The sequence below is a fragment of the Cavia porcellus genome, unplaced genomic scaffold (assembly GCF_034190915.1).
Source record: "Cavia porcellus strain 051 isolate PalLab524CR breed Dunkin Hartley unplaced genomic scaffold, mCavPor4.1 scaffold_22, whole genome shotgun sequence".
In the NCBI taxonomy this organism is placed as follows: domain Eukaryota; kingdom Metazoa; phylum Chordata; class Mammalia; order Rodentia; family Caviidae; genus Cavia; species Cavia porcellus.
Window position 1 is genome coordinate 38,739,680 of NW_026947505.1, and position 24,299 is coordinate 38,763,978.

The 24,299-nt window shown below is 38.8% G+C and overlaps 2 long non-coding RNA genes across 3 annotated transcripts in view; one reads left to right on the forward strand and one right to left on the reverse strand.

The window, feature by feature from the left end:
* Positions 1–12,666, reverse strand: part of LOC106026898 (uncharacterized) — a 28,635-nt gene extending 15,969 nt beyond the window's left edge. Inside the window, exon 1 of the long non-coding RNA XR_002790340.2 lies at positions 12,155–12,666. This is a non-coding gene — a long non-coding RNA (uncharacterized LOC106026898). The remainder of the gene's footprint in view (positions 1–12,154) is intronic.
* The window catches only part of LOC106026897 (uncharacterized), a 35,508-nt gene continuing 13,862 nt past the window's right edge, over positions 2,654–24,299 (forward strand). The window contains exons 1-3 of one of the 2 annotated variants that reach the window (XR_001200494.3): positions 2,654–3,150; positions 3,848–4,039; positions 17,992–20,111. This is a non-coding gene — a long non-coding RNA (uncharacterized LOC106026897). Of the gene's footprint in view, positions 3,151–3,847; positions 4,040–17,991; positions 20,112–24,299 lie in introns of those variants that run through there. The other variant, XR_001200493.3, reaches the window with a different exon arrangement.

Sequence of the window (24,299 nt, forward strand, 5' to 3'; positions counted from 1 at the left end):
CTTATCTCTCAAAATAGTCCCTGATTGAATGTCCCCAGCACTTCCCAAGAACGACAGCTACCATATAAACAGTTCCAAAAGCAAATGAAGTATAGAATTAGTCACGTGAAGTTGCACCTTCTGTTAAGTGTTTGAGAAGGTTTGACTAAAGTGCCAGGAACAAATACTCTTAATGAGGAGGTGAAGCAGAACAGATTCAGAACCATTTGCCCTAGAGGAAATCACTGTCTGAATACAGAAGTTTCTAGAATTCCTATGAAACACATAAATCATAAAAATAACCCATGGGTATTTAGACCAACAATATTTTTATATTTTGAAACAGGTTTGGCTAATATAGTCTTAGATCGGTAATGCTGGCCATTGTAGAAATGAAATAGAGGCTGAAGTTATATTGGTTTAATGCTGGCTTGTGTGTCCATTCAGTGCGTGTGTTCTTGGTGTGTAGGAAGCTTTCAAGGTCTGACTCACCTTCCTTTTCAGGGGAGCATCCTCTCTGAGGGCTTCAGATACCTCAACTTCTGAAGCACAGATACAGAAAGGAAGGCTACAGATAAAGAAAACCTCCTAACTACTGTGGCACAGGAAAGACATTGTTCCTGTTCAATATCTTTACAGTCAGAGATAGTCAGCAACTCCAGGTATACACAAAGAAGACTGAGAAGTGGAGTTCCAGGCAAGGTTCCAATTTTCAGTGACTACTTTTTACCATGGTTGGAAGAGGCTGCACTTCAGTGAACAGATAGCATCTCTGCCAGGTGATCATCTAGTGTGGGGTTGACCCATGCATAGCCTTTTACAGTAGCATCACAGACAAGCTACCACCAATCCATGTCTTTGGAACTTTGTTAGGAACCAAACTTTTCCTACTTCACAGGAAACCTATTTCCTTTTCTGAGAAGATACCAGCATTTGCAATAACATTCTTACACTGGATGGTAATAGTTTGTCCTGAAACTTTATGCAACTTCCACCTTTTGATCTAAGTTCTGCCCTTATGCAGAAGGGCAGAATTATGCAGCTAAAGTCTACTTTATCTCCACTTGATAGACTCAAAAGCTGGTAGATCTACATGTCTCCTGTAAGAGATTAATTTTCTAAACATTCCTAGTTTTCCATCAGTTTTCACTCCACCTGAACCAGGATACTTAAATGATGATGCTTGGCCTTTATAACAAGTTTAGCTAAGAATGAGAACAGTTCAGCAGGTGAACAAGTGAAGTATAGTAGTACTGAGAACTCAGTGCACTGAATCATCAAGGCCCCAGTGGAAAAGCATTCTTGGGGTGTCCCTGCCACTTTCTCTACCGCTGGGTGGTTAGAAGTAAAATGAAGCCAGCTCTTCTATTTTTCAGCTTTTCCTTCTACAGCATGCTTGCACTGCAGGGTAGTTTCAGTGTAAGTACTAGTTTCCGATCAATGCTTTTTAGAGCTTATAAAGAAAAATACAGCCAAACTAAAATGATAATAAAGAGAGTTTAAGATAATACAACCCTTTATGTGAGCCTTATATCACACAAGCAAAGCTTTAGAGCATTCCTTGAGGGGAGCATAAATTAGACTCATTATCTTTTCATTTCAAAAAAATTAATAAAATTTAGATTAAATATTAAAGAGAAAAAGCTATAGTCCATTCCTCCTGGATGAAGGCTAAGACAAAAAATAAATGAGATTTGTTATTCTTTCTCTCTCAAGGCTAACTCAGTAAAAGGTCCCCATAAAAATATTTTCAGATATTTAAAAAATATTTTCAAGCTAATTTTTATAATTAGTAATTGCGTTAGTCTATACTGATTTGCTGTTTTGTACAAATGATTCAGAAAAGCAATTTTTCTCTATTATATTTTTATTTTGCTGTATTTTGATAGGAGAAAGAAAGGGTAGAATTGGGAGCAACCTTTTAATATAGTTTAGAAACTTAATGTGGAAAGGGTACTAATATGGTAATTACTGGTTTTCTTTTATCAGCCACAGCTCTTTTTGTCACTTCTGCTATTTAAAGTTACTGTTCACGTACTGTGGCTAATTCCCTTTGTTAAATTTCACAGTGAATGCAGCTTCCTGAATATTTGTTATTGCAGTCGTATGGATGTAGGCTTCTCAGATAAAAGAAAAACTGGGTGCATCCATCTGTGGGCAAATTAAAAATGAGTTTAACCCCCTGGCTTCCAAGGCTTTGTCCCCTCAGGCAAACTCTGTCCCATGTGTCTGACTGACAAGACAAAGTTGGAGTGACATATGTGTTTTATTTGTGACGATATTTGGTAGATCAGCAAAATCAGCTTCTTCAATACAACCCTCTGTTAATACAGACAAATCATCTGAGAAGAGAGCCGAGCCCATAGCTGAAGCAAAGGACTAGGGAGCTGAGAAATGAGACAACAGTGAAATACTTTTGCAAGAGGAAAATCATGCTTTCATTTTCAAAGTGTTTTCCCTGATAGATTATCAGTTTACAGGCAACTAGAATAGAGTTTTAAGAACCATAGTCATAGCAAACACTGGTACAGAGAATCAAGAAGGGAGCAAAACAGGAAAGTGAAAAATGAGATGTTTGGCTTGGTTTTATTTATTTATTTACTTTACCACTTGTCTGCTTCCTACAGTGCTACCACTAATAGGGAGTCTGTCTTTAGAGGAAGCGCCACACACTTAATCTTCTCTAATTTTTTCCATTGTGGTTTTCAGAGAAAAACAGTCACAGGAAGAGGGAGAGAGAATAAGAAAATTATCAACCATTTCTTTCTGTCTCTGTCAATCGCATTTTGAAAAAAGAAAAGAGAAAGATTTACTATAGAATTAAGACGTACTATGTACAGATAATAATCCCTCTGATGAATCATTATTTACAGCAAATGCACACTAGTAAAAAAAAGATTGAAAGAGATCAAAAAAGGAAGACACATATGGTAAACACTGCTGTCAGCTGTCATCCAACAGAAAACCAGGCTCATAAAAACATCACAGTGTATTCTCCTCGGACTTATTCAACATCGCTGGTAACTTCTGCCTCTTCTCCAAAGTCCAAATGACCACAAAAGGCGAACATTTTGATTCAGTTCATGACATGGAGGCAGCCACAACAGCACAACTGAAGAGACTCAGATAAAGGATTTCCAGATTTGCTTCAAAAATATTCAGTATGACAGGGTAAGTGTGTTTGAACCAAGAGGCAATATTTTGATGGGAATTAATGGCCATATGTCTTTAATAGTAATACATTTTCCCTATATGTTTTGCCCACACTTTGTAATGTTGTCTGATGCATGGTTAAACTTTGTAATATTGTCTGATGCGTGGTTAAAGAGGGGAATATAAGAAAAGGGAGCCTCAGAATCCACAAATATCATGCCCACCGTTCATAATACTCTCTCTCAAATAAGGCTAATCATGTTGCCCAATTTTGGGGCACATTGACCACCTCACTTTAACAAATAACAAATTATTTTAAAACAAGAATTCAATGTAGAAGAAAGTACTCATTCCCGAGAGACAATAAAACACAGAGATTAAAAATTAAGTTCTGTTGTTGGAGAATTAAGAGATAAGCTGGGACTGAATGAAAGCCCCGAAATTGCTGATTTCCAGGCTCCTGGGCTCTGGGCCCTGCTCCCAGGTCCCTGTGTGGATTGTTTCACATTCCTGGACCAACACTGCCCTCAGCAAAACCTGCCCTGTGCTCCTGCTTTTAGTCTTTTCACGCTTAATTGTTTTGTATTGCTCTGGCCAAAATCCTTTTCCCTGCTTTCCTTTCATGCGTACTATGTTTCCCAGCTTTCCTGCAGAGGTCTCCCTGTGAGTCTGAGAAGCACCACTTTCTCATTCTGTTTGTGCTTCTTTTACCCAGGGGCAGCTTTCTTTCTACACTCTGTATTCATCTGAATGGAGCTTTCTGCAGTACCTGGAAGCCTCCTTCATGCGGTCAGTTGGTACGCCCTCACACGCCTCAGTTGTGACTCATGCGGGCCACCTCATGGGCCTCTCCTGCACCTTTCCTATCTGCCTGTCCTTTCAAGCTTTAAAATGAAGGAGACAAAAGGTAAGGAAGGAAGAGAACAAATCAGAAGCCAGAAAGAAACGTCACAACTTCCATTCATCATTGTTATTATTTAACATTAGATGTCATCGGCATCTGAATGGCTACAGAGGAATAGTAGATGGCCCGGGAAGTGGTGCCTTTCATTCCATATGTGCGTGGTGTTCTTCACAGTCAACAGTGATGTCAGGGGTCTGGTTTTGTGCCAGCTGTCCTGGATGCTGGTATTTTTGACAGTGCGAACACAATTGAAGATAAGGGTCCATGAATCTTTCTTGCTATACTGCATGCACTTGCAGACACCCCTGACCTTCCAAGCAGTTCCACTGGCACTTAGAAATTCACAGCTACATCTCCCAAGTGAGTCCATACATATTCCTTTAGGGTTGGATGTAAGATTAGCACTACTGTCAAAGGTGTTAGACATGACATTGCTCCCCATCCTAAGCTATCTGTCTTCTTTTTCATTTATTTGATAACTTTTGAGGCTCTGTCTACACATTCCAAACAACCTAGATTAGAATTGAAACCTGCAACACAATCCAAAAGTTTTTGTTGTAGAAAAGTATAGAATTTCTTTTAGTAGGAAAGGAAAAAAAGCTCTTAACCAATTTTACCAGAACAGCACACGACTCTACATTGAAGACACTAAAAATATGTCAAGTTGAATCAGTTATTGATACAACCCACTGCATTCCCTGGTGTACTGTGTAGATCAATAGCTCAACAAGGAGTCTGCTCTCTACAATTCTCTCCAGAGAGTTTCCTGAAATACCATGGCCCTTGAGACACTCGGCATGAATCTTTTATATCCTTAAAGCATCATCATTTCTTGTAGGCAAAGCAGGATAATTATTAATGACTATTTTGGATGATAAGCATTTTGCTGTGTGCCAACCACTGAGTGGAGCTTTTAATATGAGTCATCTCACTTAATCTCTTTGACAGCCATTAAGATATCACCATTAAATACATGAGGCATCTGGGATTTAGAAAATTTAACTTGTCCAGAGTCACTGGGTCAAATTACAGAAACAACCTATACTCTTACATTGGATTGTCCTCTGAAGCAGACTGATTCTAGCTCAATCGTTTCAAGTGTTCATTCTTTGGTCATTAAAATTGTGTGAATTTAAATTCCCCAATCCCCTTACCCCATACATGTGTGTGACCACTGGGTAGTTTTTGTTTGGTTGGGCTCATATTTTCTTCAGTATCTGCCATGGGAAAGAGTGCTTAGTGGTCTGGGAGGAAACAGCAGCCCCGTAAGGACCAGCACTGTTCCTTTGAGTGTTTTCTGTCCAGGGAGCAGGAAGTATGCAGGAGTCCTGAGGAAGACTGTCCAGAAAAGATTCCTAAAAGGTAAAGAGCCACCAGACTCAGCAGGGAGGCTCAGCACTGGGCTTAGAAGTTGATAGGAAATAGATGCCTCAACCAAGCTCCCCTTTCCGACTATCAGCAGGGACACTGAACGTATATGAATGGCTGAATCTAAGAGGAACCCATGCTTGTAAACGCTGTAGAACTATTAAGAGCTCAAGGCCAGCTCTAGCACTGAAGCTCTAGATTTAACTATGTCATGATCACAGAAGAGCAAATATTTTTAGGCTTTGCTCATTTCAGTTTCTGTCAATTAAAATAATGTGTAGTTTTCCTCTAATTACTTCATTCACGTTCCTTCTGTACCTCACTTCATACAGCCCATCTCTATTATCTCCTAAGTATCCCACATGGAATTTATGACACCCCACATCTTTTCGATGATTTATATTCATCCTTCAAAAAATATCCGTTTGCCATTTTATGGTGAATGTACATTATTATCTATTATACTACATGAGATTAAACATATACATACTGTGTAGGTTTGTGTGTTCCACAGATTCCAGTTTTGCAATTTCATAGGATCAGTAATTTTGGAAAAGGATGTTTCTCAGGAATAAAGCAAAATCAAATATGCGGAACTTTTTGTTACTAGCATGAGTATTATTAAGAACTCAGTTTGTACGACTAGATTCCAAAGCAGAAAGTTAAACAACAAAAGGAAAAAGTCAATAAAGCTAAATAAATTTTTAAAAATCTAGAAAGATAGAAAATCTCGAAAGTAGATGGAGAAAAGGAGTTTAAAAGAAAGAAAAACTTTGGTAACAGCAGACAAAGCCCTAAGACATCCCAGGAGAATAAAGGAAGGATAAAGCAAGAAGACAAGAACAGTGTTAAAGCACCTTTTGGACACAGCCTGTGACTTTCCGAGGGCTTTTTCCCTTCCATAATGTCTCTCATAAGAGCTACATGGTGAGATTGTTTCTTGACCAAAATTAAAAATTTCAGCAGATTTCTCCATTCTACTCTAAAGAACCTTCTCCCTTGCTGTTGAGTAAGTATAAATGTACCCGTTCATATCTCTGTATGTGGGCTCCAAGACAAATGTGATGATCTACATCAGATTTAAAAGTTAACAAATTGTCCCCATATTTTGAGGAACTGTGACACGGTCACTGCTGTACTTACCTTGCATACACTGCAGGAAACCTTCTGTAAACTATTCTGTAAGCATTGCTAGGATTTTAGTACTAAAAATCATTTAGATCTCTAGGCTAAACAAGAACTCCAATTTAGGAATTGGGATTCAGCAGAAAGAGCTAATCGGCTCTTGATTTTGGATCAGATAATGTTTGGCAGTCATGTAAGCCAATCACTTGCTCCATATTGCTGGCCACAAGCCATAAACACCAATGTGCAGTTTCACACAAACCCTTAAAATATGGTGAGATATAGCAGGTATTATGAGGTCATTGGGGAGGACACAAAAAAGGTATTGTCTCTTATTTTGGTCATTAATCACTAGTCTACTTTTATAAGAGGGAAATAAGTCAGACTGTATTTCTTATTTTAGAGGAATGTTGAAGTCGAGTACCTCTTTGGTTTCAAATAGTGACAACTCTTGCAAATTCTGTGTTCAGTTATGTGTTCAGAATTTTTCATTAATATGAATTTGTGGAATGATTTAACTATTCAGGAAGATGCTTCTTGCTCAATTCATAGTCATACTGAAAGAACTTCTCTTAAAACATGACCATTTCAATTATGGAGATCTTTTCTCCATGTAGAGACCCACAGCTGTGCACCAGGAGTGAAGGCATGGACTTCCTGGTGAGACCTCTCCACTGCCCAGGTTTCTATGATACTGGAAAAAGGCAGCTACCCTTTTTTTATATGTCCAGTGACTTTCCAGTGACATGAGGCACTGCTCAATATTTGCTTTTCAGAAACAGGTAATCCTTTCCAACATTTTAGAAAAGAGACAGAAAATTCACTTCTAGAATTCGAAGATTCTAAAAATGACACCAAGACTCAACTCAAATGTGAATCAGGCTCAGTAGAATTGATGGAATTGATGCACTCTTTAAGGCAGCAGATAGAGACATTTATAAGGCTGATCTATTTTGGGGCAAGAGACTTAAATAAATTTCTAATTTTTCTGAATTCCTGTAGTAGCAAGACATCACTAGATAGATGATAGATAGATAGATAGATAGATAGATAGATAGATAGATAGACTGTATTCTTCACATGATGTATTATAGAACATATTTATGCATTTTTCATTCTTAACAGTAAGACAAACCGTTTCCAGAATCAATTAAATTCTTTACTCTGTCAGTCATGTTTTAGGTGTGAAACACTTTCAGAATTGACCTCTACCTTCCATAATACAAACGTAACCAATTGAAAAGAATTGAGCATCTGTGATCAGTGCTTTTCCTGTCCGGGCCCAAGGCCAAGAGCACATAGTCAACTACCTCTGTTACTGCACTACCTGAATACCTCCTTCCCCACTCCAAAGTGGCTATCTTATTTCCCTTAATACACTCACATTCATTTGTTAGTTTCCTTTCAGTACTATTTCCTCAGATCCTTATTATAACTTGTTGGAGTATTTGGAACGGAGACACAGTACCAAATCTCTATTGTACAAAAGTTACTTGCTTCCTATATCTTTTCTATCTGTCCTTCTTCACAGAGGTGGCAATCCTGATTGGTGTCTGGCTGAACTGGGCTGCTTTAACATTTGAAGAGATGATCACACTGTGCCTTTCATTATCTCCTCTTCTTTCCTACACTTAGCTTTTTGACTTAGCAATACATCCCAAAAGAAATCCCTTATCAGCTCTTAGATCCCTGTCCTATTCCTTCTTCTAAGTGCACTGCACTCTGTGGTATGTTTAACTTACAAAATCAAATGATTATACACAGACATGTAGGTGAGTAGCAATATTTTGCAATTATAAACAAACACAGCAAATAATCATGTGCTTGCTGCATTATTTTGGATACATTTTTAGAGTATATTCCTAGAAGTGGAATTTCTGAATAAATATATTTACCTGTAAACTATAGTATCAGCTCCCGCCCCCTCCTCATCTTTCTTCCCTGCATGTGTATATGTGTTGAGTATACACTGAATTTAGAAATTAACTTTGAGGGAAGTTGTCATTTTGATGATATCAAAAACACATTTATCTTCCATTGAGTCTTCCTGAGATGTTCTCTGGTTTTCTTGAGTAGGTTTTAAGCAATTCTTTTTTAGTTTATTTTTATGTATTTTTTGTTGTATTATAACCATAATTGGGACTTTTGTTTTATCTTCTAATTGCTTATTTGTGAGTGTAAAGAACACTGAACTTTGCATTTTAATTTTGTATCTTGATAATTGTTTTGTAATTAAAATAATTTTACCATTAATTTTCTTAAGATTCTCCAGGCATACTGTCATGTCACCTGAAAAAATTCAATGGATCTTCCAATCTCTTTGCTTTATATTCTTTTCTCTAGTCCAATTACATTGCTCAATCTCTCAGAACAATTTTAAATAGTAGTAAAGATTATGACAATGTTACCCCTGATTGTAAAATGAATAACTCTAAGTTTCTCAATTAAGACGGATTCTGGAATTGAGACAGACATTATTACAATATCCAGAATTCTGGAATTTTCTTGATAGTTTCTTAATTTACTATCTTTTTAATTATTATTGTATTAAAGAATTTTTGGCCTGGGGTTTAGTTCAGTGGCATAAGTGCTTGCTTGGCAAACACGAGGTTGTGAGTTCGATCCCTGGTACCAAAAAAAAAAATAATAATTTTCTCCTTTCCAGTTCTATTTTTCTAAGAGATTTTCTATAGAATGGAGTTGGATTTTGTCAATACTATACTTTGTATCTGTGGAAATACTAATATTATTTTCTTCTTAAATCCAATTATATGATGGACTCTATTAGTAACATTTCCTGATATTCTACTGTCATTGAATTCTGTCATAAAACCCCAAGCAGTCATGTCAAGTTATTTTGGATTTTTCCCTCACTACTAATAAATGAAATTAGTTTCTAATTTCCCTTATAATGATATATGAATTATTTATGAACATATTGTCTTCATTTTCTATATTCTGAAACAATTTGTATAATGCTGGAACTATTTATTCTCCAAAGATGTGTAGAAATTCCTTTCACTGTTTACTGTGACATTTGGGTGGAAAGAAGTACTTGCTATGTATTCTATTTTTACTGTGGAACTTGTGTAAGCTTCCTACATCTGCCAGTATAAATTTTGGTAAACTATATTTTACTAGGAAATTACCCACTTCATCAAGTCTTTACCTAAAAATGCACAAGTAGCCTGTAATTTTCTGCATTTCCTGTGTATATATACTCCTTGTCATATTTTATTTTGCAAAATTTTGCTCCCACTTTTTATTGATTAAATTAGCTAAATTTTCTATTATTAGTTTAAAATTATTTTCATTTATTAATGCAACCTCAACTTTTTCTGGATCATCCATTCATTGTCTTTGACTTTTTCCCCTGGATTCTATTAATCTTATTTATATCTATTTGTTCCATTCTCCTCTTGATTCTAATTTTTAAATTTTTCATCAAAGGCATTATCTCTTTATCTTCAAAATGCTTGACTGAACCTTTTCATTTTGTCCCAACTTTTGTCCTCCGATTTTCTTGTTTCCTGACTGATTTTTTTCTCAGGGAATTTTTGTCTGCTTGTGTATGTTGATCCATGTTTTCTGTTTTCATCCAGGGGTTCCCTATGATCTGTATGACCTTCTCCTGTTGTCACATGGGTAAGACTTCTTCAGGGGTGCTTTCTGTCCATCTGTCCCCTTTTGGGTGATTTTCTTGTTGTGGGTGGAGGAAGGACCTCAACAGCTGTGTATATGTGCTCTGCTTTCACCTCTGCAGACTCCCCGGTTCCCCTCTTGTCCTTTTCCTCCTTCTCACTGTCATATCCCAGCAGGTTCCATCCATTCTCGATCTACACCACTCTCCTCCTAAAGGAGCTCATCTTGGAGGCTGTGTAGTCACCATCCAAATCCATTCCTTGGCTGAGGCTCTATGAGGATCTACTGTTAGATGTCTCTCTGAGCAGATGATGCTTCCTTTGCTTCTGTACAGTGATCCCCATCTTCTGTCTTTTCATGGAGTCCCTTAAACCTTGCTAACCCAGGAGCATACAGGGCTGGATGACAGAAGTACTGTTGAAGTTGGGCTTATTTTTGCTCCTACAGATGATTTCATAGTTTGACATCCTCTGTCATGAGAAGGTAAATTGCTAGGTTTACTTGACTTGTTTCAGGGAAACAGAGGAAGGTCACACATCCAGCACATGCCATCATCCTTCCCTCCCAGAGATTCTTATTCTCTTTCTACGCACTTATTTTTACTCTTCTTTCAGGAGAAGCTGAGATCATGAGAAACAGGAACATGGACTTTAGTGTTCAGAGAAACTAGGCTCTTCAATGGAGCAAATGGTACATTCCTAAGCATTAGTTTAGGCTGATTCAAAATGGAAAACTACCTACCTCTGAGAATTGTCATGGGAACAAACATCAACACACCTGCCCATTGTAAGTTCTTTAAAATACCTCTTTAGAAAATGTGTGTCATCACTGTAACTAGTCATTAGAAATTGTCCTTCTGAGGCCAATGGCCTTGATTTTTTTGCCCTGGCACTGTTTGGGGGTCTGTTCCCAGAATCTATAAGTTAGAGTTAACAATTCAACTTTTCACTTAGCTGAAAACCATATTTTAAAGCAATTATTGGTAGACCTGGGATAGGAAAGTGCTAACAATATGAGGTATCATTGAAAAAGACTATGAATGTTTAGATTTGGAAAGATTGTTAAGTAAATTACCATTAACCCCTCTCAAAATGCCTTCACTTGAACAACTTATTCCATCATTTTTGCATCTTTCAGAAGCAGGTTGTGAAGTTTTCTCTGTGAAAACTTTAGTTTCATTGTCTCTGACTCAGTACTTTGCATTGATTCAAAATGTTTGAAGTTGAGGAAGAGCCCCAAATCACACAAGGCCAGGTGTGATGAATGAAGTGAAGGAGGACACACCATAATGTTTTCATGAGACCGCCTTTTCATTGGCTGGGACTCTGCAGCCACAATCAGCATGTATTTGCAACTAATGAAAACAAAGGGTGAAAGAGGACTTGCAGAACTGCTTTAGTAAGTGGCAGCGAAAAGGGTTAAAATAGAGTTTGTGTATGTGCCAACTCTCCATGACAAATGTATTAATTGTATATCACAATTATGTACTAATAAAAATAAATAACTAAAATGTTAAAAGATATGTTTAAAAGAAAGTGGCAAGGACTATGTGATAAATCTGCATGAGTCAAGGGGGAGAATTTTGACAGGGATTAATAGCAATGTATCTGTGACCAGGATGCTTTTTAAAAATTTAAGCCTTCACTTTATAATTTGATCACGACTTACACACCGGCATTTGCCTATGGGCAGTAATAAGAGAAAGAAAGCTAACAGCCACACGCTAGCATTGAGCACACTACCGGCCTTGGCTGCCAGTCCTCCTGCTAAAAAGGAGACAAGGGAAGCAGTGTTTAAAACATGGAAATTTTCCTAAAGTCATCTTGCTGGTTCAGGGATTTGTGGGTCGGGGTGAAATTTTTCTCTTTTTTCCCCTTGGTCAGTTTAGAGTCATAGGAAACGACAAACCCCACCAAGCTCACAGCACCCACATTCTGTCCTTCCTCTGACTTTGTACACCACCACCCCAACATGCCCACCAACCTCAGTCCTTGGGACTTGCCTCTCCAGTGATCAATAGCAGCAGTGACTGTCTTAGTGGAAAAAAAAATGGATAAAATATTACCATAACCTCCAAGGCAGGAGTAAAGCCTTGATTAGAATTCGGGGACTGCAGCTGGAACTTCCAACATGGGCGGGAGATAAGGTTCACTATTGTCAGCTCACAAGTGGCTCAGACTTCCTGGCAACAGCAATGAATTACTCGGTCATTTATGCAGGCCTTCAGAACCGCTCCACTGTTTTCCAACAAAAAAAGCCATTCAGGAAACGGAGGGGTGGCTCCGTGGCCTGGAGAGAGGCTTTGGGGTAGTGAATGGGCACCGGGCCTCTGTGTCAATGGCCTCTGTGGGAAAGGCAGTGATGTCACCGCAAATGCATTTTCAGGCTTTGCCCTGCCTTTCCCTGCCCTCCGCTTCGGAGGCAGTTGCCCTGTTTTCATTTGTTCCTTTCTCCCTCTTCCTCAGGCTTCTTTGAGGCCAGTACTTTTTTCTCTGTGCAGGGCTCAAATCCACTGCAGGCCTGCAGCGGTGTTACTACCATGGCAACGCCGGCTTTCCACACTTTCATTTTTTGCATAAAAAGTAGAAAAGAGTTGAAAGGGAGGGCAAGAATGAGAGTGAAATGAAGCCAGGTTGGCCCTGCTCTGAGCCGGTGCTGGGTGGGAATGGAGGCAAAGAGGGAATAAAACCCAAGGGACCCGCAAGAACAAACGGGGCCTTTGAGAAGCCAGTGTGTAATCCCCTGCATTGAAGGCTTCTAAGCGGACCTGCACTCTGCCCTTGGTCCATAGGAGTGGGACAGCCTGATGGACGACAGGAGAAAAAGAGTAAAAGCTGTTATTAAGAAAACGCATCCTATTACAGTTCAGAAGAAGCTTTCAAAAGTCTGCCTGTCCCTCAGGGAAAGAGAAAAAGAGGAGGAGAGGAAAAGTCCCACAGGGATGCTGACCTCTGTGGCGATAGAGCTGCAACACAGTGACACATGCCCAGGATGCCTAGTGCCCTCCAGCTTTTGTCACATGCTACAGAGACTATCTCCAAGGTGTCAAGCTGTGAAACATCAGCTCGCAACAGTGAATGATAAATACCCAAAGATATTTGTGACGATAGCACTCACCTCCTACAAAATGCAGCCTCACCCTGAACCCCAGAAGAACAAAAGAATGTCATTTCTCTAACAAGTTTTATGTCTATTCCATCAAAAAACAGATAGTAAGCAATCTGATAGAGTGATCCCTAAGAAGCCCAAACAAATGCTCCCATAGAAGTCAGGGCCAGCAGGTAAGGCTGATGTGGACTCACCCTCTCTTGCTGTACCCCAGGCCGCCTGCTAGGCAGTGTCTATCCTCGGATCTGTAGGAGACTTCTGCTAACTCTTGGTGTTATAGGAAACTGAGTTAGATGGAAATATTATAGGCAGTCAGACAGGGCTGGACCCTTGAAACGGACTGTGTATTCCTTGTAACTGTGCAGGAGACTGACACCTCCACTGTGGGTTAGGCCTCAAGATGAAACATACATTGAACGCACCCACATACTTCCTAAGGATAAGCATCAGGAATTGATATGCTACATAAGTCTCTATCACCCTAAGGAAGTCAAGAGTCACTGTCCTAACCCCTCTGCAGGAAGAGTCACTACTATTTGTGCATGCCTCCTTGCTATGTGACTTGCCTCCCATTCATTCCAAATTAATCATTTTAGCTGTGCAATTAATCTTATTGATTGACTATAGTTTTGTCCCATACCATGACTACCTTGCAAGATTCCATGTCTTCTCCATCTTAGACCTCTCAGTTCATGATTTTACTCTATAGAAGTCTCTAGAAAGATAGATTCTTTGGCAACCCACTTGGGATCCTGTCTGTCTGTCTCTCTTCCTGACAGAAACTTTCTGTCTCTCAATAAACACATTCTGCTCTTAACCTCCATTATTCCTACAATTCTTTGACATTAGAGAACACAAATTCATACCGGTCATATAGCAGGCTGACAGTTTCATTCTCCTATATCATTGGGACCAGGGTCAGTTCCTCTGATATTTTCCTGAGCCCACTTCCAAGACAGTTGATCAGCTGTGGACTGAACACTCACACTCTGTTCTCCATGAAAGAGACATAATCACACTGAATTCAAAGTCCCTAAGAAATTTTAACACCAATGATCAAAGACAAATCCTCTCAAGAAAATGGCATCACCTTATGGAGACCATTGCCAGCTGTGGCTGACTTGAAGGATCAAAAAGAAGGAAGGAAGGAAGGAAGAAAGAAAGAAAGAAAGAAAGAAAGAAAGAAAGAAAGAAAGAAAGAAAGAAAGAAAGCTGATTTATAAGGATATGAATTTGGAGGCAGGTCTAGAGGGTGATACTGGGTATGTAGAAATGGTGTAGTCCTAAATGTATACCATAGAGCTGCAGGTATATGCAGCAGCTTGGCTTCATGGTATTCTCACAGGAAATGATGTCATGTGTCTCCTGTCATGTGTCTTCATACATAACCTTCACATGTGAATCATTCTTGGTCTTTGGATGGAGCAGATCTCATTGCTTTTCAATCACAACCAAATGGGAGAACAATTGTTTCCGTGTATTAAAATGTCTGCCCTAGTTTAGAACACAACTTGAATTTCTTGAGCAGTTCATATCTTCTTTTCCTGGGAAACAGCAATGTATTCAGTGTTTCTGAAACTCAGGTTTAACAGTTACATGACAGTGGACTCCTCAGGGACATCTGTAGAAGTTCTAGAGCCACTTTCAAGGGTCTCAATAGAATATACTCCACCCAGGAAATGCACTCACTGCAGACACTTCTCCTGTCCCCCACCATCCCTGGCTGGCCTGGCTGTGAGTTCTAGGCTGTTACCCCAAGACTCTCACAGTAACAGGTAGTTCTCTCAGGCACATCTGTCCAGAGGCCAGCACGCCAGCCATCTTCTGTGCTGTGTCTTTGGCCAGAAGAAATTGTTTTCCCTCCCAATCCTCAGCCCCATTCTGGATTCAAGGTCAGTTTCAGCCAGAGTCTCATGCACACATTTTGATATGAGGTCCAGGAGCTAGTTTTATGCATCCCTCTAACTCTGGGACCTCTTTTAAATCCCCAACAACCTGCCAACATCACCCAGTCTTGGCATTCTATGGTTTGGTAAAGTTCTAAGCACATGGTGACACCAGTTATCTTTGAATAAGGTATTCTCAAATGTCTTACTCCACATCATTGGCTAGAATTTGGAGGTTCTTCGTCACCTTAACCTCTGCTTATCTGGTTTCCCCTCTTGTGAGCTTCTCAGGACAAAAGTCACAGAGCATTCTTTTCTGCAAGTTCTCCATTTGTGTTTAGATTCTCTCTTTGGAATGTGAGTGTTTATTTTCTGGTGTGTTCTGTTCTAGGCCTTCAGCAGAAATTCTGAATCAGAAAAATCCTATCCGAAATCTGCTACCCTAAAGTCATATTTCATTACTTTACACACAGATTTCTTAACCAACATCCCAGTCCTTTCAGTTCTAAAATCACTTCCCTTTCTTAATTTCCAACTCAATTTTCTTGCTCCCTATTTGGTTTTACCTTTGTATGTGGCAACTTGCTACCTTTTCCTTCTTGTGACTCCCCTGAATTCCTTTAGAGGACTACAGCTCTCTGCACCCTTGATCCATGAATTTTAGATAAACTATTCATAATGTCCACATGATACATGTGTTGTCAGTGAATGCAACAAAAGCTTCTTAAATTCATAACTATTTTAGGAATACTAGCCATTTGGTCCAAATAGGTCTTTTAAGAATTTCTTGGCCGTTGCATTTGTTATTTTTCTCTTATTGCTGAGACAAAATACTTGACATCCAAAGTTAGAGAAAGAAAGATTTATTTGGCTCACAGTTTGTGGAGGTTTCAGTCTGTAATCAGCTGACTCCATGGCATGGGAAGGGAGCAACACTTTATTGTGGCAGAAGACAGCAAAAGCAACAAGAGCAAAAAAGAAACAACAATCCTTTTTTCCTTCCTTTATATTGTAAGCAGGCTGCACACTGGCCCTAGGACAGATGTAGAACTCACACCATCTCCATGCCCTCCTCTCGCACAGGTTCAGAATGCTTACAAAGTAGAACCCTGGCTCCCTACTGAGTCACTTAGTTAAACTTTGAAACTTCTCAAGATGATACAATGTATCAGCCTGCATTAGACATCTTTGAAAAATAACTTGTTTTTGTTGTCAACCTTGCTGCTTTTGTTGTTGCTGTTAAGCCTGCTAGATATCACCGTAGTGTGGACCTTACTGACAGCCATTTCATTTCTGTACTTGGGGTGGGAAAGAAGCTGACATGGGGAGCCAAGCAGAGGGGCAGGAAGAGCACAGTGCTAGGGAACATTTTAGTAGTCCCTGAATGAGCCTGCCCGGATCTACTCTAACACTTTTCAGAAATATGAACCAATAAATGCAACCCTCTCCATTTTTCTTGTCATAAAACCAATTTGGGGCTTCCTCTGAGTTAATGGAACCAATTTCCCCATTCTCCCATATGCAAATCCTTAAAGTTATTTTTAACTCATAGATCACATTTATCCTGAGCAGTCACCTTTATTCCTTACAATGATCTCAAACAACTGCTCCTTTCCTGCTATTCTTTATTACTGCCACCACACTAACCCAATTTCCTCAGCAAGACCCATCTGAATTACTATAATATCATCCAAACTGGCTTCCTGGCTGGCATTCCACTCCTCTGGCAGATAATTTTTTCTGAAATACTAGTTTTACTACAGGTCCAGACCTTCACTGGCTTCTCATTCTTACCCTTCAGAATGTTTTCTACTCAGGAAGCCTCAAAGTGTCCTGGCCTCACTCTTTCCCCAATCTCACTCATATTGTTCCACCAGTCACAGCGAGGGCTTTATCATTTGTAGATTCCTTTAGCCCAAGATCTGTGTTCTCTAGGTTTCTCCAGCCAGTGGTTGGTACTCATAGTAGAGCTACAGCCTAGACATGTATGTCTTCCCATTAACATACACAGAAATCACAGAGACATTGCCCAAGAATATGATGTTTATTAGGGGGATAGAGTAACTTTATAGTAGGAATACATGTGCATATTCCAAAAGATTGAGGCAAGGAGAATTTTTTAAATGTAAAAATGAGAGGCATTATAATAGACTTCGGCACAGTAATCGTTGCCATCAGGAATAATTGTAGCAAAGAGAGGTACCTGTAAAAGCTTGAACCACTGCTAGACAGATATCCTTGTAGAAGTGAATTTTGTATGAAATTACAATGTCCGTTGTGTAAGGCTGTAGATCCGACAGTCTTCTGCGATTGTTCTTACTAATAGGCACACTCACGCCTCTCTATATATCTATCTATCGCGCTCCAGTCTTCTGAGTTTGCTGATGCTTTGTTGTTAGTCTGGGGTTGATGAGAGTGACTTCATTTTCAGTCTCACAACTTTCAATTTTCCACCTTGGGATTTCTTGCATGAGTAACCTCTGCTCAGGAACCATTGTGGCAGTGCCCTGGCCAAGATATTCTCACAATTGCATGGTTGTCTCAAGCTCTTTATTCTTTATTTCCACAAATAAATCACAGAACTTTGTCACATCTGAAGGCACTCCCTGCTGACTCTCGTTTCCTTCCCCTTTTTATTTCACAGACATTTACCCACTAACTTCTTGTGTGTTGTAAAGCTGAATCTGTCTTGCCCAGATTTCTGCATGAGATGCCTGATTCCCAGTATTTCAAATTGTATCCTTATTTAGAGATATAAACTTTAAAGGGATAATCAAATTAAATGTCATTAAGGTTGACACTAAAAGACTGTGTTCTTATCTAAAGGGAAAATTTGGTGACAGACTTATGCAAGGTGACTTATGCAAAGAGATATAAAAAGACAAAAGGAGAAGATGGCTACCTACAAGCAAAACTTGACATGGACCATCCTGCACCATATTTAGCAGAAAGTGACCTTCCCAGAAACCATGGCCTCTGACTTTGAGTCTCTAGAACTATGAAACAATAGATTTCTGTTTAAGTTACCCAATCTGGGGTATTTAGTATAGCATCCAAAGGGAAATTATACAAGTCTAATTTTTCTAAAAGTTCTGCTTCTTGGAGGACCAGGATTGAGTAGCTGTTGCTAAGACAGACATGATCAAATAAAGAGTCAGAAAGCTGATGTTTTTTGGAAGCCAGATCACTTATGCCTGACAAGGAAGACCTGACCTGGTTGAATGTGAGATCTGCATAGCGCCTCAAGGCAGCCTGGATATATACAGTCACCATGTAGGGACCTGTGGAAAGGTCCTGGAGGAAGGAAAGGTCTCATAATATGAGTCAAGAACTTCAAAAATATGGAAGGTATAGTACCTACAAATACTGTGGAGTAGGCTATTGCTTGCTAAATAGTTACAATGTCCTACAGAAAGCTGATAAGTAAATGGAAGACAGCCATGATGATTCAAGGTTAGGTATGAGAGCACCAGGGCCTATATGGCCACTACTAAGAGGCTCTGAAGCTTTGGAGGAGGCAGAATTCAGGCCACAAGCCTGAGCTGAAGGGTTCTAGAGGGTTAACTACCTGGTCACATCAGGTCTTATAGAGGTAGAGTCTTCATTGGGAAAATGCAGAGAATCTTAAAACATGGATGAGCTTTCTGGGTTGATGGCCCCAAGTACTTTAGCTCTGCAAAACACCTGAAATCTCAGAGCTTGCAGCCTTCCACCCTCCTCTTGTTAGAATTCTCTGGTCAATTGACATTTGTGCTGCATGGGGCTCTGTAGATGAAAAGCAAACCCTACATCCTCACACAGCTCATTCCTACCAGTTGGTTCTGTTTATGGTCATTCTAACTGTATCAACCTAGACAGCTTTGCTGCTATCCATGTAGCAATTAAAACAGAACACACTTGAACACCTATTGCTTTACAAAGAGAAACTACTTCTACATGAGGTTGCCTCTCCTGGAGAAATTCATAGACAAGGGAACCAAAAACCAGAAGCAGGAATGAACTCGCTGTGCCACTGCTCTCAAACCATCAAGGAAGTTGGACTTTCATTTTCCAGCCATGGGATCTGCAAGACAAAGGTTCCAGCAGAGTAGCAAAATGTATACACTCAGCACTTGAATTCAATAGAGGTTTTGAAGTTCTTGCCAGTACAGTAATTTTAAAAAGAGAAAGAGGCAGCATAAAATAAAAATATGAAATTCTTTTTAATTGCAGAAGACATTTGTCTATGTGTAATATCTAAATAAACCTATAAATTATTAGAAATTACCTTGGATTCATCAGATTCATGGGATCTAAGATCAAACTATAAAAACTGACCCCATTACTGTATGCTAAAAACAAACATGGTGAAAGTTAAAATTATAATAACATCTCCAAAGAAAATTAAAATTTTAGGTTTAAACTTTTAAAAATGTATAAGATATGCCAAAAATTGGATTGCTTAAAAGAATCAAAGAAGACACAAATGAGTGAAGGTACTATCTACACCACCTTTGGACTAGAACAACACAGGATGATGATGTCAGTTCTCTCATGTTGACCTAAAGATTTCATGAAGAATTTTTAAATGACATTCTGTCAAAGTTTTTGTAGTTATAGACAAACTAATTCTAAAATTTATTTGAGAAGGTATAGACCAAAATTTATTTGAGAAAGTATATAATTTATACATTATTGGTAGGAATGCAAAAATCCACTACTCCAGGAAACAAATTTATAATTTCTTAAAAACTAAACATTCAAGACACATCACCTACAAAATCCTAGATAGTTATTTCAAAGAAATGGACACCTATGTTCATACAAAATGTACACAAACCATGTGTTTAGCAATCAGATAAGTACATACCATGGAATGTTACTCAGCAATAAAAAGAAGAAAACTATTGATACAGACAGTGACCTGGATAAATCTCCAGAGAACTATGCTGAGTGAAAAACATCAGTCCACAAATATTACATAATGTATTATTTCATATGTAGAACATTCTTGATATGTCAAAATTATAGAAGGGGCAGGAAGGGGGGAAGGGAGAGGTGTGTGTATCTCACAAAGTGTGGTAGGAGAGCCCTTTCTGTGTCTTCATTACCCTGAGGATATACAGAACCTCACATGTGATAGTTATATAGAATTACATACACACACATACACATGTGCAAGTACACACATCAGTGTAGACACAGGATGCATATAAAGCTGTTTGAAATATAGATGAGAACAATGGGTTGCACCATAATCAGTTTCCAGGTTGTGATTTTAGCATAGCTATGAGAGGCACTGTTGTTGGGGAAAGCCAGGAGACTGATGTAAAGGACTACTCTATTTCTTACAACTGCATGCAAATCTACAATTTTCTCTGAAGTTCAGAAAACATTGATTCACTAGCCCTGAATCTGTGTTACTTGGCATATGGATGTAATAGCCCAAGGGAGGGAGAGTATTCACACATTTAAGAAGCACACCTGGTGATGCTGACGGTCAGGTGAGTCTGGAAGCATTCTGTAGATTCCCCTAGCTCTTCAGCACATGATTAGGATGTTGAATTTGACCAGGATCCTGAACCAATGGCTATGACTGGGGAATTCTTCACAAGGTCATTTTTAGTCTGTAAATAATACCAGCGCCAGTCTATTAAAAGAAAAATGTTGGCACTGTGTCTCAAAGCCTAGATCCAGTGAAAGAGAAGAGCAGCTATTTCATTTAACCAAAAAGCTTTTCCACATAGGAATCTTGAAAATGATACTGTTTTGTAGACTAGTTGCTATGTGTATTATGGTTTATAGTAAAAATCTTCTATGTACTTTCTTGAGCTTCTGTTCCAAGATGAAGTTGCCATTTTCTTTCTGGTACCTGAACAGAATTCAGAAAAGCAGCCCTGTCCTTCAAAACCCTGTGTTGTGGTGGAAGCAGCAGGAGCTACACATCTTCTCCTCAACTAATACATGCAACACAAAGGAACCATGCTTTTAAGTGAAATACATGGGACCTACACATGTAAATGCTGAAGTGTAAATAAAGACATAAATGTACCAGATATTGTAAAATGGGAAGAAAATGTTCAAATGGGAAGGGGATCTAGGGAGAGGGGAGGAGGAAAGGAAGGAAGATAAAAGAAAAAAGAATGAAAGAAGAAAGAAAAAAATGGACACTCATTTGTGAAAGGGGAGAGATTGAGAGAAGGTACAAGAATGGGCAAAAGGGAAAATCAATATGTATCATGTGCAGGTAAACTGCCTTGTGATGGACTTGATCGTTATGTGTACTTAAAATATACCGATAAACTTAATAACAAAAAGAAAATCCACGACATTCACCTGCTACATCCTTCCAGATTAGAGCCCTTGTGTAGTGGACTAGATCTTGGATCCACTAGTAGAAGCAGGCAGCCAGTGAGGTAAAGGAGACGAGACTGTGAGCAGAGGCCCACAAATTGAAAGAGGTTTGCTTGGTGACAGGGTCAGGCCTGGGCTGGCTCAGGGTCTGAGCTACCCAGGAGTCAGTGCTGCAATTTGAAGTTACCACCCCATCCCCTGGATTCTGAGGCCTTCAAATGTGGGAGTTGATTGTTCTCCTCTGGCTCGTGTCCAATACCCCAGAGAGATGCTTGACACTGCTTTAGAGGGGTATCCATGAATACAGCAGAAAGACCAGCTATGCAAATGCCATTTTGCACAAACTCAAAACACCACTCAAGGAGAGAAACACCTGAAACTAGTTCCCTCACTCTTACCCACAAAGAGATGGAAGCAAGTTTGTAAGTAGGACCATGCTGAATGTATTAGAATGGGAACACACTCCAGACCCTCCCCCCAAAATACATGCAGACCATTTTTTTAAATCACAAAATGATCAATAATATTTTGTGCATTATGGTAAGATAAAAATGCCATACCCACTTACTTACATATTGCTTAATATTTTCCTTTTCATGTACGCTTGTAAAGCAAGCATAAACAAGCCTTTACATAAATGTGGCCTCAAGAGTTGATTTGAGACTATAGCACTATGAATTTTTAAGAGGAATATTATGATAGATTTGATTACTTACAGCCTCAATTACATCAGTAAAGGGTCTAAATTCAGCACAAGTCATTATACATTTCTGCATTTTTATGGTATACCTACATTTTTAAAAGGCAACAAGAAAAGAAAATTAAAGTCTAATAATGTCTAATATTTCTAATTCTAAGGCCTGAGTTTCCTGGACCTTGGAAAATCACTTTCCCTCAATAGTTCTTTTAAAGCAAAAAACATCTAAGTGACTTGGATCAAAAATTCATTCCAGGAAACAAAAGACAAATTTTTCGTGTTTGGTGTACCAATTTTATGTAATAGTATATGTTTCTCGCCAAAACTATTAAAGGACAAATATTTTCTCTGGAAAGAAATACAAATTTATATTTCTTTTAGTCTCATTCTGGTGCTGTGCTTTTAAAATCTATTTTCCTTTTATTTGTTTTTAAAATTAATTGTTTGGTACATTTTAGATATACATAATGATCATATTCATCATAAGGAATTTGAACCTCTCCATGATCTACCTTAACACCCTATTTTTGCCTGTACCTTACTAACAGAGGCAAAGTCCCTTCTGTAACTGCTTGTCTCCTATACCTAGGGGAACCACACAATGTCATTTTTAAAAATATCAGCTGACTGATGCTGCATGACCATAAGTTAATCAGCATTGCTTTCATATTACTTCTTCTGCAAAATTAAGCTAATTCTTTAAAAATTAGATGTCAAGTGGTTCTTAATAAGGTACAATGATTAAAACAAGCAGTTTGTTGGTTATTTCTTACTGCTTGCATGGAAGAGTCAAAGTATTCCAGACAGAAAGTGCTAATCCTCACCGCCCCAGTGCAGAAAGCCCTGGCAGCCAGTAAAGGGTTACTGACCCAGAACAAATAAATTAATAAGCTTTAGTAATTATATTAGGGTCATTTTATTTTAAACCATGAAATTAAAACCTCTGTTCACATTAGTGTATGAATCACTCCAACTATGCGCTGGCTCTTTTTTGGTACACCAGCAATCTGTGGATGTGCTCAAAATGTTTTCACTCTAGACACAAGTTTCATTTGTCTGCTTATTAACTCACTAGTCATTCTGTTCACTCTCCAAAATGTCCCCCAACACAATTTGTCATCTCTTTTGTGGATGACTGGGGGATGTCACTCAAAGGAATGTGAAGGAAAGTGTTCTTGATGCGTTGACATCCGTGGTCCTTTTGATTAAGGAAATGGCAGCTTTGGAAACATCTGTGTGTAGTCAGGCACGGTTGGAGCATTAGCATGAAACAGAGACCTGTACCAGGGATGCAGGGACATAGCATTTAATTGTATTTCTTGATCAGTTAAGGCTTGTGTTACACAAAATCACCAGGACATTGAGGAATGTGGAATAGAAAATGCTAAGGAAGTAAGATAAATGTACATTTGGCAAAGGCAAGAGAGAGAGGAATCCTGAAAAGAACGGAAGACAGGAACATCTTTTCTATTTGTGGTCTGGGCATCTGCATTTGAAAATAAGATCCATATCACAGACTGTGTTCGGTAACCTACCACTGGATGCTTGAGCCTAGAGACAGACCTGAAATTGCAGGGCCAGGCCCTAGGAGACTTGCCAGTTATAGCTTGTTTTACCCAAATCAAGATGTTAAAAAGAGTAAAGAATGGAAAAAGGGAACATAATCCATTGTAAAATAATTGTATAATTATTAACAGTATTTTGGAAAGAAAAATGCTATTTTCCTCTTAGGACTTTACTCTTCACAATATTCCCTGTATTTCTCAAGAAACCAACCAACAAATATTTACTTAACTCAGATTTTATGTGTTAGAAATAGAATCCCTGATAATGGGTCTAGATAGATAGATAAATGATAGAAGCAATAAAAATGGCTTAATTTTATGTAGGGTATAATTTTACCTTTAAACAGTCCAATTTGTATTGATTCATAACAGGAAACTTCTTAAATCACCATAGTACATTCACTTTAGGATCTGTTGGTACATCCTGCTAATCTCATGGACCATCCGTATTCCAACTTCACAGCTGATCCAGCCACATCTTTTACAACGTCTGTTAGCTGCTCCAAGGCAGGATCTAACTAACCCAATGTCACCTGAGT